The sequence below is a fragment of the Cyprinus carpio genome, chromosome B6, assembly GCF_018340385.1.
Source record: "Cyprinus carpio isolate SPL01 chromosome B6, ASM1834038v1, whole genome shotgun sequence".
Classification (NCBI taxonomy): domain Eukaryota; kingdom Metazoa; phylum Chordata; class Actinopteri; order Cypriniformes; family Cyprinidae; genus Cyprinus; species Cyprinus carpio.
Window position 1 is genome coordinate 7,418,282 of NC_056602.1, and position 19,115 is coordinate 7,437,396.

Consider the following 19,115-nt stretch of genomic DNA (forward strand, 5'->3'; position numbering starts at 1 on the left):
CCTAACAAAGCCCTTCTGGTTTTTTTTGTTCAAGCCTTTTTTTCAGCCTTTAAAGCCTTTTTGGTCTTTGCTTGGACACCAAGCTTTGATGTAACACTCGAAAGAAAAGGCAAAAGACAGAAGAACCCCTTAATAGACCAATGTAATAGTCTTTCCTTGCGGTCACTTTTAATTAATTTAAGGCATTCCTACGGGAATAAGATATTACGACTTTTATTTCACCTTATATTTTTGCAACAAGTATATTTATATTTAGATGGTATCAAATCCTTTACACTCTTGTCATGAAACGAAGCTATCGTAGAATGAGAACCCTAAAAACCTAGAGGTGAGTCAGTCTGGTGTGATGATATTATATGATATATAAGATAATGTATAAGTTTATTCCCAATGATCTAAACGAAATATCTAACAGCTCTTTATATAAACAGCTTTTTGTTATTATAACAGAAATTTATATGAGCTGTCCGTTTCATGCTGCTTAATACCTTGACACATGAGTGATATTTAGCTTAATTGTTTTGAACCATTCTTTAGCCCCAGCTTGCACTTGGAACATTCTCACAAGCTTATCCTGTTTTTTAAAACAAACCCATTTTTTAATGTGTGTGGACCATTCGTAACAACTTTATTAATATTTTACCTCAGACCCTGATAATGCTGGAATAGAAAATTGTTTCTTAGAAACAACATTGCTCAAAACACGTCCTTATTAAAAGTGACTGGTGACCGTGAATTCGCCCCCGAGATAGTCATGGGGATCCCATCGTGTTATTGTATTTCGTTTTCAGAATTCGTGCCGTCGCACTGTCACCATTCCGAACTCAGGCACACACACAGAGCAGTGAACACCACAACACACACTGTGACACACACCCGGTAAAAGCAGCGCCGGTAACAGTAGAGTGACGAAGTGGGCAGACAATTGATGCGCGGCGCCTGCACGGGGAGCAGTGAGCACCCAGTTGGGGGGTTCGTTGCCTTGCTCAAGGTGACACCGAAGTCATGGTATTTAAAGGTTGAAGAGAGGAACTGTACATGCACTCCCCCCACCACAATTCCTGCCGGCCTCTGAGACCCCTTAGACCTCGCACTCAAAAACCTTCGATTGGGTAGTAGTCCGAACTCTCTAAACCCACGACTCCTTGTAGGCCACGACTTCCCCAATCGATCTTATTTGTTTATTTGATGTTACTGTATTATATTTGTACATCTAAAAGAAACCTTTTTTGTAACTTTTAAATTAAAGCGTTATTACTAAGGGAAAACTGAAAATTATAATATTCATAGAAAAGATTAACAATATACATTAACATTATGTTTCAGATTGAAAATATAACGTTGTTCTTGTTTTCGTAACCATTTATTAAATAACAAGACAAGAAAAACGCGGACATTTCAATGTGTGTTTATAGTCATAGATTTGTTAAGCTTTCTTCCTAGTAGGTTTCAGAACTGTTAAAACCATGGTTTGCCGCCTTACCTAAACTGTTGTCAGGTTTTGCCAGTGTGAATAATTACAGAAGGTAAACATGTGCTTCAAAACATTTTTGGGAGACAAAAAAGTTTTGAGTTGAGACAGTTTTTAACAGGTATATCTTATTCAACAAAACCAAAAAAACTTAAAGGGTTTTTAAAAATGAGCCCCTGCCAAAAGAGAATAAGTTCAGCCACTTTCCCCCAGTTAAAAATCCCATTTATGTTAAAAGAAAACCCACATCTCCTCCAGCAAGACCCCCCAACTGGCACTCCACTCTTTCTCTCTCTTTCTCCAAATAAAACTATCTAATTTGCAATGCTTAAGGTATGGGTGAGATATTTTGTTGATAATGGTCAATGGACAAAGAGTGATATGCAGATATTAAAATGAGCAGGCAGGGGGATCTAAATTGTTTGAAAGACTCATCTCTCACATGGAGCAAGGAGGAGGGAGAGAAAGAAAGACATGGGAAAGAAAGAGCAGAGAAGGATCGGCGAGGAGGCAGGCGGGTTATTATGAGGGAAGGAATATATCTCACTGGGAAAAAAAAATGCCAATGTTTCATGAGATTCCAGATAGTTTTCGCCTAAGGTATAATAAGTAGAAGCCCGTGGTCTCGAAAGGGATTCCTCTTGCTGAGAAAAAAAAAAAAAAAAAAAAAAAAAAAAAAAAACAAGACTTTTTGAATTGACTTCATGGGGTCCTTTTAAAAATGAACAGAAGGAAAAAAATCAAGACTGTTTTAATGGAAGATTCCCAAACATAGTTGTACAGTGTTTAAGGTCACTCTGATGCTCCAAAAACCAGATACAGCTCTAATCAACTATCAGCCTTCCATAACGTCAAGTAACAGCAAAACAGTTTCGTTGTGAGACGCTCACAACCTCCCCTGACCCACAAATCCCTCACACTCCACCCCAGATATAGGACACCTATACAATGGCTTGAGTGTGTAAATCCAGAGCCCTCAGCTTGTGATGCCTTCATGAGGGTGGGCATAACAAGCTGTCTCTTGCATGTGAGTGAGAAGCCATGAATAACAAGAGATTCCCAAAAAAGCTTTGAGAGCCATAAGAACACACACACGCAGAAACACCAAACACCTCTTCTCAAACTTCAGCAATTCGCCTTCCTCAGCTACATATTGGCGCCAAAACAAAATGCTACTGCAACCTTGAAACTTTACACCAACAGGCCACTGCCTTTTCTCATTGTATCCTCCATGTGAAAGGCTAATTCAAAATCCGACACATCGCATCATTTCTTATGCCTGTGTCATTTCATACAAGTGTCATAATAAAAAAAATGCCAATGTTTTTTCCTTTCTTCATGTTACAGTCCAACAGTAACACCAAATCTGATAATAGAACGAGAAGTAGATAGCAGATTTTTCTTTCAAAGAAACTTGAATTTAAAGCCTATACACTTGCCTGTCAGTTTAGTGCATAACCTTTGATGTGCGCTGGGTGTTCCATTTTTTACTGAAAAATGTAATGTTGTGGTTGTGGTTTTAGAAAATTTTTGTTTACTTTCATTGGCAAGTGGTAGCCAAAACCATTGGTAAAAGTTTGTAGGCACTGGAGGATGTTGAAACCACACACCAAAATCATAAAACATTATTCAAAAAGTTAAGAACACTGGTCCCTGAAGAAGAAAAAAAGAACACACTTGTACTTCTTCCCATGTCAAAAAAAAATGGGCCCACATTGGAAAAACTATGGGACACACAAATATCTTTTAGTGGAAACGTTTGGTAACATGCTCCCAGAACAAAATCATGCTGGAAGCGATTTTTGTTTTTTTATTATTAGTATCAACCTCAATATGTCTTGGAAACAGCAAACTGTTCTCAACTAGGTGCTATAGTTGTGGCAATGAATGGTTCTGAAGGGTTTTTGCTGCAGAATGTTATTAGGTGGTTTGAGTGGTTGGTAGGCCGCTTACGAGGGTGCCGTTTGCTAAGTTAGTTATTAATTGTTCTTTTGGTTGGTTGGTTGGGGGTTGTTGGTGTTTGTGGGGTCCGTTGGTTCCGGACAAGGTATAGATGAGGTAATAGGTATAGATTGTTTGCTTTATACGCTCTGTTTACAGTTCCTGAAGGGTTATTACTATTGCAACTGGTGGGGGTTTTTTGTGTTGTTCCAAAAAATGTTTTCTTGTTACAGGTAGCTAAAAAAAGTCCAGACAGTTCATTCCGTTTTAAAAACGCGTTACATTAAGGGTGCTGTGTGCATACTGTGTGTGTGATGGAAAAATTTCCACCACTTTTTTGTAAATGTGCGTATTTGGTGCGCAGGCTCGCACCTACTCCACAACTGAATTTGCTTTTCACCTGAATCCGTTGTTCCTACAAGGTGGGCGCACACTGGCTGGGACCATTGTTTCACCAGTAGTTCAGTAGAAAAACCACAAACTACAAGAAGGTTGAAAGAATAACAACACACAAACAATAGCGAAGGACTGGCAAAAACAAACAGATAACGGCCCACATCGTCTGGGCTTCCCATCATCCCTCGCTTTAATTGCCCATTTTGGAAAGTCTGCCACTTTGAATCTAGTGATGGAAACACTAAATTCGAGTGATGGAAAAACTAAATGCCGAATAAAATAGGATATAAAATAATTCGCACACAAAGGTTTTTACCGCTTGCTTGAGGTGTTTTTAGACTTGTTGTTGCTGGGAAAAAGGGTTTAATGCGAATTACTGGAGATGAAAATGCATTTTTGCGATAAAATTCCTCCAAAGCGCATAAAAAAACTAATGAACTTTGCGCTTATGGTATGGGCAAATCCTGACTAACCAGCTGGACCGATCTTGTTCCACAACATCTGAAATGTTGTTATATGGTCATTCGGAAATGGCCCGAGCAAAGTCTGTCATCAAAGTATTTCTGTTTTTGCCTTCCAGAACTGTTCAACGGACTGCATTTCCCAAACAGCAAGCATCCACCTACCGAAAGCAATTACCCTTATCCATTGTGTTTTCGTCTGCTACAGTTACTGACGGTAATGCAAAGAATAATTCATTATGATATGAAATAGTCTTAATATTCAGTAGCTTCTCCTAGGTTGCATCCATCAGGACGATGTATGCAGTGCCAGTTTATCAAGGAAGTGATGATTTTATTTCTCTTTGACTGCCTGGAGTAGAGACAGGTTGGCTTTGTTTTCGCAAATGTTTTGTGTGATATATCCAATTTTGCGATTAAGGTTAAAATTCGCAACTTTAGATGGCAAACCCGCTGTTGAACAAGTTGCATTGTGTGAGGAGTGTTATAGGCTCAACTGCAACTTTTAGTGAAAAAGAATTAAAAAAGACACATTTATCTGTCATAACTTATACTTCTGGAAGCCAAAAACAGAACCACGACACTGGACAAGATGGAGCTTTCTAGGTAGCGCATGTTGTCGACCACCTGTTTTTCAAAAGTTGATCTGTGGTCCTTTAGCGATGCTCTGATTGGTTACTAGTGTATTGTCAGTTGGTTGCCTAATGTGTTTTAAAAAAGTGGTTGGGCAGACAGGGAAAGATATACAAGAGACGAGACATAGAAATAGTTTAAAAGAAAAAATATCCCATAGTTGACATATCAGGCTCTGTTTATATATAGTGTGCAAAGGATGTTCCTAGTGTTTTGGGTATTTGGTATGTTGTCGAGTATGGTGGTGTTCTTTGTGTTTTCAAAACATAGAGCGAGACGTTCTATTAAACACTTGCTTGCATGCTATTTATTGTTGGTTGCTGAGGCTTTGCTACTATGTTGTTGCTAAAGTCCTACTTCTTCTTTAATTGGTTTGCATGACTAGAACAGACAGACATGACAGAAAGATAGACTACAAGTCTGCTGCTATGGGTTTCTCTAAGTGGTTGCTAGGGCTGTGCTAAAAGTGTATTGCGTGGTTGATTCGTAGAGATCATTTGCTTCAGAGTGGATATGCGGGGGCTATACATTAGGCCTTTGGAATAATTATAACTAACACACTGAGGTTATAGGTATTTTTAAGTAAGGAGTGGGACGTGTGCACATCTATGAGAAAGTATGACTCAAGTTTGTTTTTTTTCACTTCTAACAAATCATATTTAAAGTGGAAAGTACTGTTGTGAAGAAGCGTTAAGAGGATGATCTCAGGGTGTTAGACTGGAGAAAGATCTGTAGTGATTCAGCGCTAAAATTATCCTACAGTGGGGGGGGATGAAGAGGTTGATGACAGATGAATGGTTAAAACGGAATGTCCTCATGCAATTCTCAAATCATCAGATATCGGATGAAGATGCACTGAATGTTGGCAGACAGACGGCAGACTTCAAGTTTGTTCGTTGTGCTCAGTTTCGTCAGGGACTCCTGACCCCCTATGTTTCTGTAGGGAATCCCACTGGAAAGTGACTCTCCTCAAATTGCCACACTCTTAAATTACACTCACGTGTAAAAATCAAAAGCGTATGTGTGCACCGTCGCAGATTGCTTTAAATTCAGCAGTGCGGGAAGTAATAGATCTCCAAAAAAAACCCGCTGTATTGTGCAACCACTTTAATGGAGTGATACTGGTTTGTGTGAGGTTTTTATGCTTGTACGTGTGTTTATACAGGCCTTGTCCCTTTTTATAATCGGTCAGAGCTCTTACCGACATCAGTAAGCACTTAATAGTTTGCTACTTACGTCTACCCGCGCACCAGTCTTAGTGACCTTGTGCTTGTGACATAATTAACGTGAATTTCTTTATCGACTACCCCCATAAAACCTTTGCTTGGCGCTGCAACTACGTTTTTAACAGAGACCACAATCCAGAGTGAGCTAATTTGCCGTGAGAACAATACATACTGACGAGAGACCATATGAGCTATTCAGCTGTTAGTCATTTCAGGGACCTTGAAATCAATCCAGTACAGACTCTCTTCTCCACCCACTGACCCACACAGACAGGTCCCGTGACGGAAAACCAACACACACATGTTCACGAGACTTGCTGCAATCAGCTTTAGTGAGTAGGTGTCGGACGCTTTAAAAGGTCTGCCACGAAGGAAGGTCTGAGGCGTAGTTCTTCCCCTTTTTATTTATAGAGGGAATATGTCGCATGATGGGTTTATTTAGCATGTCGCAAAAAACAAAAAAAATAAAAGAAGCTTGGATATTCTAATCTGTGTTTACTGTTCTAAAAACAAAAGTGGAGCCCGCTCTTTGTCGAGAAACATGCCAACGGAAAAAGAAACATGGTCCCTTCACACATTTTCACAGTTAAACAAACATGTCAATTACCAACATACAGTTCGTATGCTTTTCAGCAAAAATATAACCATTGCAAAAAACCGGTTAACATTGTACTAAATAAACAATTAGCAGACCAAAAACTATAGCAATATAGTGGTCATTTGATTGAAATTTATCAAGTGTGGGGATATAGTGGTCATTTGTTTACCTTCTGGAGTAGTCCTGTTCATTATATTGTTGTCATTTTTAGAGATTAATCTTATTTCTGTGAGATGCTTGGAACACACATAAACAGTATGTAGCCTAACTGGACTTTTAAAATCAAAACCTTATAGAGCTACTAAAACTCTTGTGAACTACTAGCCCCGGTCTTGAATGTAGATAGTCGTGCTCTTGTTGATTGAATTTGTGCGAAAGATCGCGCCCTCTCATGGCTGGTTACAGGAACTGCAAAGGAGCGCGCTGACTTTTAATTCGGAGTCCAGAGGGACAAATGATAGACGAAACAGACTGGCAGTGTTTTTGATCTTCTGTGAGCTATGTTGGTGTGGCCTGTGGTGTAAAGCCTATTTCAGGTTTAAATGATAGATTTTTGATTCTCTGATGAGCGCTGTGGCTCCAAGTACATTGTGCGTGCCCCTCGCACAGTTGTGTTTCTATAACGGGGACAGGAGTCCAACCGCATCCACACCAGCTTCCAGAGCATAAATCATAGACAGTTTACCACCAACCTCACAGTGAATAAGGGCCCGAATGAAAAAAATAGCCCCTCGTTTGTTTATTATAGTTGTTATACAGGTCATTTTTTTTTTTTTAACAGCACATCGTCAAATTGTTTTCCAATCCCTTTCTTTGTATTTCCTCCATCTGGGGGTACTGTGTTGTACCCTGGATGGTTAGAACAGTGGTTGGGATGAACCGGAACATTCATTATTTGTTGTAATTGAAGCGATTTCAGGATGTCACAGACCATAAAAACCAAAAACTGGTGGTCTGTTCAGGCTTGGGTATCTTTTCTTGTTGTCATAACATGGGCGCGCACACCGGTTGGCCACAATAAAAATCATGCAAAATTGTTTGGCTGAAGACTTGAGGTTGATTGTGAGACGGAAAATGTCCACTGTAATGGTAGATTCATCGTAGCAAACATACCAATTAAGAAATCAGGACACATTAAGACAGGTAAAACATATATAAATGAATTTTTTTTTTTTTGTAGAGAAATGTAGTTTTGCCCCTCCATTGAATCTCTATTGAATGATTCAAGAGGATTTTATTTTATCCATAACCTGAAGAGGAACAAAAACTGTGAATAAACAAAAGTATGAAAAAAGTCTTAGTAAAGGCCGATATGAAACAGTAATACTGTAAAATTCGATTTTTTTTTTAAATCTTTTATTTATGTACTGGTTTCATGTTTACAATATTTATTCAGAATTCAAGCCACAGTGGGATTGTAGTCACAGTTTACATGCACACATACCCAGTTTCACAGTAAATTTGCATTATGGTGAAGGTGTGGTGGAACAAAGTACTCAGGCATAGATCCCTTTACATTACGATGTCGCATTGAGTGAACTGGCCAGGTGAATTGTTTTCTTCTATTTATTTGAAATGTATTAGACTTTTTTTTAATGTTTGGTGACTCAATTTGGCTGTACAATTCTCTCTTTATAACATTGATGTTAGAATCAGCACACATGTTTGGGAATCTCAACCTTCATATACCGACATGGCTAATCTGTAAAAAATGTAAAGGATACAGAAACTATTAATTAGTAAATTGATACCAACACAGTAAAACACATTTCTGAACATGTTTCGTACACAGTTGGCCATACAGCGTACAGGGACGGAGAATATGAGTATGTGCCTGTACAAAAACAGAGTAATATATTTCTTTGAGCACTCTCTCCAGGTGTGTTTTATGAATGCATACAATTCTGTTGTTTTTTTAAGCCCTGCACACTACAACCATAGAGCTTTGAACGATTATTAGGTTATATTCCTTTCACAGAGTTCCATGATCATCTTCCAAAATCATCATCCCCCCCCCCCCTCCCCCTCTCTGCACACTCGTCATCTCCTTTCCCTGTGCAAAATTAAAAAAAACTAAAATTACATATCAAAATCAATAAGTGCAATTTAATTTAAACCTAGGTACAATCAAAGTTTGCAGTAAACATTCTCTGGACATCAGTTTGCAGAGAGGCAGAAGAAAAAAGCCAACATATTTGAGCCTGCTCTCAAAAAAATGATGCTATCCAAATTATTGTGCAACGCAGAAGCTATGTTCTGTTGAATATGAAAGACTTCAGATTAGCTGCTCCGCCTGCGAAGAATAAAGAGAACGCAGTAAAACTGGTCTAAAACTATGTGTGCAAACAAACTGGTGTTTTATGATTATGATAATAAATTAAATATAATATAACAATTTACCAGTTTGCACAACAACATCAGCGCTTATAAGGACTATTTTTGGTACAGCTAAAATGACACCTGGAAGCCTCAAAGCCTTAAGTTATAAATGGATATGCACGCACATCCTTATAAAAAGACTAAAAAATAAGGTGGGATAGGATCGAAAACAATATGATGAATGTATGAAATACAGTGGTTGAAATCAGGTTTTGATTAACCATAAAACAGGTTTCTAGGAATTACTAGTACAAAGACTGTAAAAACAGCGAATCATCTATGAAATAGAATCTGATATTCTTTTAGAAATATATATTTGATTAAGCTGATTAGAGATCTGAATAAACAAACATACACAAACTGACTCGCCATGCTGCAAACAGTGTCACGTATTACTCATGGCTGGTTTGTGTTTTTGGGTTTTTACAAAAGGCCCCAAAACACCACTATTTAACAAAAGGCGAGACTCTTTCACCAGCACTTGGCCAGCGGAGCAAGAGAGCGACTTTCAATTCGTCTGCTGGGGCTGAAGATATCCTCGCTTCCGTCTCTCTCTAACCTCACACCCGGCGGCCCTTAAAGATGGACACAGCTGACGGAGAAAAGAGAGAAGGTTAGAGAATTGAGAAATGAGGACCAGGAGGAAAAAAGAGCATTTCTAAGATTGCATAATCTCTTTTCATCTTGGAGTCGGGGCGTTGAAAAAGGTTGCCAGTTTTGACAAGTAACTACGAGGATTTAAAACTTTGATCATGGTCTGTAACGGGACCGGATTAACCTTTGAAGCTGGAATTGCTTGTCATTCCGCCTCATAATATAGTGAAATTCTCCAGCACTTACTGTCCCTTAGATATGCATTAAACGGAGGTGGAAGAGTGTTGAAATATGGGTGTAGCAATGCATTCTTCGGCTGAAATCCTGTCCTTTGGATTCATCACTCAGGCATCTGCTGGGGCCAGATCCTCCGTCTTGGTAGGGTAACGAGCGAGTCTAAGCCAATGTACACACACAAACCACACACACACACCAATACGGAGAGCTATGGGTCAGACATCCATTGACGAGGGGGGGGTGGAGGAAGGGAGATTGAAGACCGCTATACAAAAACCCTTCTGTTCCCAACTCTCAGAGCCAAAACAAAACACACATATGCACACGAGCATGCACGCATGAACTGGTCTTACCTTTTCCAGACATCTCGAAATTGCTGGGGCTTTGCAGGGCAGGAAACCACTCTACAGGAACACAAAGAGACCTCTTTTAGTTAACAGACCACCAGAGCATCCAGCACTGATCAGGTTCTTCACACAATGAGCCACGAGGACAATCAATGAAAGTCCTTTATCATTTACTATCACTTGTGTGTTGTTCCAAACTTTTATCTTTATGGAACACAAAAAGAGATATTTGGCAGAAATGTTCACCCGCTGCTCTCTTACATTTTAAAAGGGCTGTAAAAGTTACTTTTTCAGTGGTTTTTTTTTTGGTAATTTTTTGGAGATGACAGCCCATGGTCAATGTATGCTTTTGATACATGGAAAACAGCAGCATGAACATTCTGATGAATGGCTTCTTTTGTACAGTGTTGTTATTATTAATTAAAATGTAAAAAAATAGTCAAATTTTGTTAACTGAAATAAAAATAATATTTTATTAAAAATAATAAAATGTTTCCTTGGCAACTAAATGAAATAAAATAATTGAAGTACTAAAAATGACTAAAACATATATTTTTTTTTAAGCTACACACGCACACACACACGTGCGTGTATACATATGTATAAAGTAAACTGACAACGTTACTAAAACTAAAATAAAAAAATTAAAACAGCTGCACTACTTTATATCTATATATAAATATAACTATATATTATATATAATATAGATATATATATATATATATATCTATATTAGGGCGGTCAAATGATTAATCACGATTAATCACATCCAACATAAAAGTTTTGTTTACATAATATGTATGTGTACAGGTTATATTTATTATGTATATATAAATACACACACACTAAATGATTATATTTAGAAAATATTTACTTATATACATTTATATATTTTATATTCTTATATTTTATATTATAGATAATATATATTAATATATAAACATAACCTATCTTCTTAAATATATGACATGCATGGTGTGTTTATTTATCTATACATAATAAATATAACACAGTATACACACATATATTAGGTATAACACAAAACTTTTATTTTTGGATGTGATATATCGTGATTATCATTTGACAGCCCTATATTATATATCTATATAACATGATATATCTAAACTAATACAATGACAACATTAAAATGAAAAAAAATTAAAAATATAACCAAATAAATTCTAAAAATGCTAATAAAATAGCCTACTAGTATAGTAATAATATCCTATATCTATTGTGGTGATGATATATGTGACCCCTTATCCTGAACCACAAACCATTCATAAAGTCAATTTTTTTGAACAATTGAGATTTATACCCTAACCATTTTTCATACTGAACAGCAGAATAAATATGCCTTTTTCCATTGAATCTTATGGCTTGTTATGATAGGACACATACCTTGACAGATAGCATACTATTCAAAAAAAGATCTGAAAATCTGAGGGCGAAAAAAAAAAACCCTCAATCAAATATTGAGAAAATCATCTTTAAAGTTGTCCAAACGGAGTTTTCTTAGCAATGCATATTACTAACCCAAATAAACATTTTTGATATATTTACGGTAGAAAATGTACAAAATATCTACTGGAAAATGGAACATGATCTTTTACCTAATATCCTAATGATTTTTTCGCGATAAAAGAAAAATCAATAATTTTGCCCCATACTATTGTATTGTTGGCTATTTGCTTACAAATATACCCACCCTGCTTACTGTTATACAAACTGGTTTTGTGATCTAGGGTCACATATGATATAAAGTGTTTCTTATATTGTCCTTTGTCCCTATTGGTTATAATTTGCATATTTGTTTCTTCCGTTTTTTTAATAACAAGAATAGTGTAAAAAACAAAAAAACAATATTGTCGTATATATGTCATCATGAAAATGTTTGTCAAATGATGCATATACACGTGTATCTGAAATAGAGACTATAATAACTGCTTTTTGTTTGAGTTTGGGTAACTACTAATTTTTTTACTACATCCAAAGACAAATTCTAACCACTATACAGAACAACCCTATAAATAGTAACAAAGCTAGAACGATTGTTTTGGAAGCACGCCTTTTAAAAAAAAAAATGATGTGTCTTTCTGGCAGGGGTCTGTGTTCATGGGCCCACCCGGTCATTCCTTGGCTGACACCTGAGGCAACACTTACGCTTCAGCACACCTTGATATACCGGATGAGACCACCGTGGGTTCATTATTGTTTCTATCCTCCAACACCCCGTACACACACACACAGAGACGACAGCCCCGGGGCTTGGGTACACCCAGATTCCATGGAGTAAACCAAACCAACAGGGAAAGGCCTGCCAGCAAAAAAGTTTTTTTGTTTAGCCTACCACAACAACCAGCCATCCCATCAGTACCCACACACTCTAAATGAGTCATATTTCCCCAAAGCCACCTCACAATTGCTCATGTTGTGCACCTGTGTAATGAGTCTACACTTTTATTTCCCCAGGCCTGCGATGGAAATACCATCAAAACCCTTCCTGCATGAGTGTGTGAAGGTGTTGGTGTTTTTGTCCCTGACTCACAGGTGGTCAATATCAACTCATGGCCAACACACAACCGCTAACAGAACAACCTATACACACAACATGATTTATAATAACTGGAAACCCAGCTTCAGCACAACGCTGTGTATTTTGCTTTCTAGCCATTTTTCCTGTTTGTATGACTGCATGTTATATAAAACCGACAGGCCCTTGGCAAGAAGTTACACCCACCCACTTTCCAATCACACCACGCAGTGCATACAGATTACGGTTTCTGGTATGGTTGTCGTGTCCTATATTCTAAAGTTAACCTATTGGGTACAGGCGTATTTTACCTGGTGTTTAAAATAACAAGATAAATCTGCCAAGACCTGTAAAAAAAAATCAGCATGTGCAGGAACAGTTTCACATAACAAAATTACCATTCTGTCAGTATTTACTTATACCTTTAAAAATTTCACCACGGAAGAAACATGAGATTTATGACGCCTAAATACAGCTTATCTCTTACAACACAAACGTAAGCAATTTTCATGGGAATGTGGGGTATACTTATGATTTATTAGATCCTAATAGGTTAAATAACTTGACAAATAACAAGTTGCCCGTATATTGTTTAATCATAAATTAAATTATATGATAACAAATACCGTGTTGCAACATCACACAGCATACAGAACAGTTTATGTAACATGCTAAAAATAATTGGATTCACCGGACACTGTAAAGTCTGGGCCGGCACATTCCCTTTATTAATGTACGCCTTTTTAAACCTGTGGTGATAAAACAATAATATATATAGTTGAATAGCATATTATTGCATTTGTATATGTTATAACTTATATAACATATAAATGGCCGATATTAAAGACTCTATACCATTCTGTCCAAATATATTTATAATTAAATATATTTAATTAATTAATTAATTCATACTAATACCAATAAAAACTAAACACCCCTCATTTTAAATTGGGTTCAAACAAAATTATAAAAATGAATTTTACAAGATTAAACTTTAATGGTGAGCGTTAGTGGCAAATGTAGTCTAAATAAAAAGGAGGAAATTGGCATGCACACAGTAAATTGTCATTTATATATCCAATAGCTATAATAAAACATAATAATAATATACCAATATGTTACCAGCATATAAATAAAATTTTATTTCCTCAAATAAATTATGGTCCTCCAAACGGGGCCGATTCAAATCAAATATTCAAGGAGGCCCAGATGACTAATTTAAAATAATTTAAAATAAGATAAAACAAGCATTAAAATATGTTAAAACCGGATGGGAAAAAAATCCGATATTCTATTACCTTAATTATCCAATTACTTTTTTCCCTCGTTTAAACCACATGGTTCCCCCAGGATCCCTTGGAAGACCTGAATACATGAGGGTAGCCTTATTTTAAAAATGGGAATTTATAGACCTTCAAATAAAAATTGAATAAATGTTATAACTCCATTGACATTTTTATAATTAATTGACATTTTCTCTCTAGTTTCAAGATCTAACTTGTTATATCAGCTAGAAATTGATTTAAAAACATTTTTAAAAATAAATTTATCCAGTTAAATTGTGATACAACTGGAAAAGTCATGGGATGTGGCCGTTGAATGTTGTTGTTGTCATTTAGAAGTTTTGGAGTCCCAAATGTTTTTTGAGAACCCCTGCCCGAAAATGAACAAATCTAAAACTGGCCTGTATGATTTGCGGCTCTATTTAAAATCTTTAGAGACCATAATGAGATGATGAGGCATGCACGAATGAATGGCTTTGATGAATTGCATGATGCATCTTGAATTTGGCAAGTCTAAATACATGCATGTGTGAATGACAATTGAGAGAGCTTTGATTTAGGGAAAGATTATCAATGAATAACAGCATATTCCTATTCAAAACATATTTTGGTGTCCCAAAGAAGGAAAGTAAGTCACACAGGTTTGGAACAACAATGAGAGTAAATGAATGACAGAAATCCATTTTCAGGGGAACCTAAACCCTTTAAATCTTTAAACTATCTTTCTTCTTGATCTAAACCCCTAAAAATTACTTTAATTTTATATAACATAACATTTGTCATTTATTACATTTTATTATTACATTTTTATGTAACTAACATAGACGCATGCATTTAATGACTGAGACAAATCTGTGCGCTGAGGGCAGGAAATCACCTCTCATAGCAACCAACATCTGTGATTTTTTTTTTCTGAGATACAGTACAGATACAGATGTAAGAAGGATTTTGCACACACCTGGTTTATAGTTTGGCAGATCACTGACACCTGGCCAGCTCTCCCGGTCGGTGGACCCCCGAGAGACCTCAGAAGTAAAGAAGATGAGAGATATATATAACGAGAAGAGAAGGATAGAAGAGAAATCCAACACAATTCTAGTACATTCTCACAAAACAGACTCACCAGCCCAAATCTTCAGCAGCTGCTCAAAGAACATCAGCTAATCCAGGAAACGCTGGTGACCCCTGTAGCATCTTCGATAAAAATGCAGCCAGCTCCCCTAAACATCACATATATACATATCTGTCAGACCAGGGCTGTAGCTGACAGGTGGGGAGGACCAAAACTGAGTGTTGGGTAAAAATTGATTTTTTCAGTTTCAGTTGCAACATCCCATTTTAATATGCATAGATGATCAAAATTACAACACAAAGAACTCAATTTTTGTTTCCTTAAATTGTCAAATATATAAATCAAAAAGTTCTGTAGACCAAAAAAAAACAAAAAAAATATGTAAATGTGTATTATGGTGTCAATAAATTACAATATACAAACTATAATAACAGGATGAAACACTTATTCAGATTTTCCAAATTTGGTTCAAAATTTTGAAAAAACTGCTATTGTCTATTATTATTTTCAATTTTGTTTGACCCATGTAAAACCTAGTTTTATAATAAATAATGTTAGCTAATCAGATACATAATAAACAGTCAAAGTAATAAAAAATAAGAACATATGAACAAATTACTAGCACTAGAAATATAATAATAAACAAAAATTTAAAAAATATTTGAATGTATAAATTTATATATATACTAATATATAATATGATTAATATTACTATATAAACATATATATTACATATACTTCTTAAATACATACATGGTCTGTAAGTGTATTTCTATATATTATATATGACCATATAATCCTGGGTGTGTAACGGTTTTCACAACACTGCAATGGTTCGGGTTCGATGCCGAACAACCAGTCACTGAGCAGTGTCACTGCTCATATTTGTCAAACTGGCACTTACTCTGATTTGGAGAGACACAGAGGAGCGGAATGGATGAATCAAAGTCCATTAATTTTTGTTTTCTTGTGTACAAAAAGTATTCTCGTCACTTCATAACGTTACTGGTTTGACTCCACTTGATGGCGATGACTATTCGACGATGCTTTTCCCCCCTCCCCCCACCCCCCCCCCCCCCCCCCCCCCTTCCCCCCTTCCGTTCCTGGACCTTGACCACTGTTATTTATTTTGGATGTATGTCATCATGATTAATCGATTTGACAGCACTTATTATTGTTTTCTTTTGTTCTTTAATTAACATAATTACAAGGACAAGCAGTAGGTATATTACGTGGCTGTTCTCTGCAAGATCAAATGCACGGAACATGCACACACACTCGAACAATTTTTAACAGATTTACAAACTATTTTCAGATATAATATACAATATGCAAATTGACTTCTCCTTTTTCTCATCATCAGCCTTGCGCGTGAAAGTTTTTCAATCATATGAATGCTTAAAACCGACAAGGACTGGCAAAAAGCATTAAGTTTGAGTGGGGGAATTACAAATTGCTGACATTTTGGAACCGCCCCCCCTCAGAATTGCGTCTGTTTGCTTCTCACTATTATGAATCTTTCTAAGAAGCAGGAATATGCTTGCGTGTATGTGTTGGGTGGTGTGTACACGGACTCACCAGATGTCCAGGCGTGTGGAGTAATCCTTGGCGCCCATGAGAAACATCTCTGGATGGCGGTACACCATAAAGTCACCGACCTCGGGCTGAGTATGTTTGCGATGGTAGTGGGACTCAGATCGGGCCAGGACCTTAAGAAATAATAAGGCACACCAATGTTAGCAATGGGCAGGATAGAGCGTATTGTTAAGCATCTGTTAGTAATTTGCATAAAGTGAAAAACTAAACCAAAAATCGTCTAATTTGGAGCTTCCCCCAAATAACTGACTGATCAACATTCTGAGGGTTTGAGGTCTCCGATGCAGAATTATTCTTCTGTGAATGTTAAGGGACAATCCTCGCCAGCCAGCTGAAACATAACGAAGCTGAAGGGCCACCGACTGCGCATGAGAAAAGTGCCGGCTCAATATTTCTGACCTTGTCTATTTTGTATTATGCAGTCCGTGTGTTTGTTTACCCTAATGTTGTATGAGTGAAGTTCCACCAGGATGCGGAATCATGTTATGAGCCAATCCTGTTTGACTGAGAGGGGAAAGAGATTTTAAATTTGACTGACAGATGGTAGACTAAATAAAACTTGGAAGGTGATTGCCAAGCATCAGGACTCCCGCCCTACTCAAAGACAAAGGTGAGAGGACTCCCTCGCCATCCAGCGTGTGGATGATGTTCATGAAGCAAAGACGATGTTGGCATGTTTAAGGCCCCTTTAAGAAAGGAGGCGGGGGAATAATCAACAAATAAAATTATAATTATGTATAATGTATTTTTCCAAAAAAACAGTTAATATTAGTGAAATATTATTACTTATTTCTAATCTTTCTGTTTAAAAATATCTACTGTGTTATATATTCTATAGATATATATCTATCTTAGATATATATATATAATATATAATATATAGATCTTATAATCTATATATATATATTATATCTAGTATATTTTAAAAAATGCTATTTGTTTTTTCAGCAGCCATTACTCTAGTTTTCAGTGTCACATGGACTCTTCAGAAATCATTTTATTGCTGATTTTGGGTGAGCAAGACACATTACGTAATATTATCTAAGACTGGTTTTTCAAGGTTCAAAATAACAGAATTTATTTGAAATAGAAATCGTTTGTATTAAAAAATGTCTTTGCTGTTATTTTTTGTAAATTTAAAGTGTCCGTGCTGAATAAAAGTATTTAATTTCTTTCATATAAAACAATTCTGACCCCAAACTTTTGAACGGTATTTTGTCAGAACATAGAATATAAAAATATAAAATAAAAAAAATATGAAACGTTAAGTACAAACAATTTGTTAATGCACAACTCCACTATTCATATTTAATGCATATACATCTGATATGTGATTGGAAAACCCCAACATCCATTTGTGTGTGTGTAAGCCTCTTTGATTCTTGGCTGTGGCTGTGTGTGTGTGTGTGTGTGTGTGTGTGTGTGTGTGGTGTGGTGTTGTGCTGTTGCATACCTTCCTCTAATAGCTTGTGAATGGAATTCCTTCCTCAGTTTTCATGTGAATCACCCTTTAAAGCCACAGATGACCGTTTATCCTGTTACACACACAGAAAAACCAAACATGCATCTGAAAACAGTTTTTACCTGACCTCTGCTTTTCTGGAGAATAAAAAAACAATCACAAGCTCTCCCTTTTAAAGAGATTAAGCAATCAAATTTGGAAGTTTTGACTATTGACTGTAAGGTTATTTATATACTAGTTTATTTCCTGAAAAATTTTCACATGTAGAATATACACTTTTAAATGTAAAGCCTTTCTCTTCTATTTTTTTTTTAAATGTGAAGAGCATGTCCCCTGATCAAATAACACCTGCCTAGCACTAGCAATAGCACATAGTAAATCATAATCAGGGTCATGTCTGTAAATTAAAGCCTATTGGCTATTTAAAACTAGGGGCAAGCCCTTTGATGTGTCCCAACCTACTTCCTGTTTCAATAGGAAATAATGCAACACAAAAAAGAAATCTGCAATTTTATGGGTGTCCTTGGAAATCCTATCATTTCGTTCTATCATTTGAATCATCTGGTGGTGTTTTAGTAGGTGTTAACTTTATGATGGCATTCATGGAAACTAAATCCACTCGCTGTGGATAATTCCAAATCATTTAAGTTTTAAGTGGGGTAACATTGTTCCTTTAACCACATAAATAAGCAAAACTATTACTTAATGTAAAGCTTTCTATCCTAGACAGCTGCAGAGAGATGTATGGGACTGTTTCTTATCACAAAACATTGGTTGTTGTACAACAACATCAAACGCTTCTCAGTGTAAGCCTCAGGCGGGTATCCATATGTTGCAGTATGACCTTATAAACTGAATCCATGTAAAACAAGCTGCCCATAGAAGA

The 19,115-nt window shown here is 36.5% G+C and overlaps 1 pseudogene; it reads right to left on the reverse strand.

The window, feature by feature from the left end:
- Window positions 1-9,576: 9,576 nt before the first annotated feature.
- LOC122137590 lies at window positions 9,577-17,420 on the reverse strand (annotated as a pseudogene).
- Between the last annotated feature and the right edge of the window lie 1,695 nt (window positions 17,421-19,115).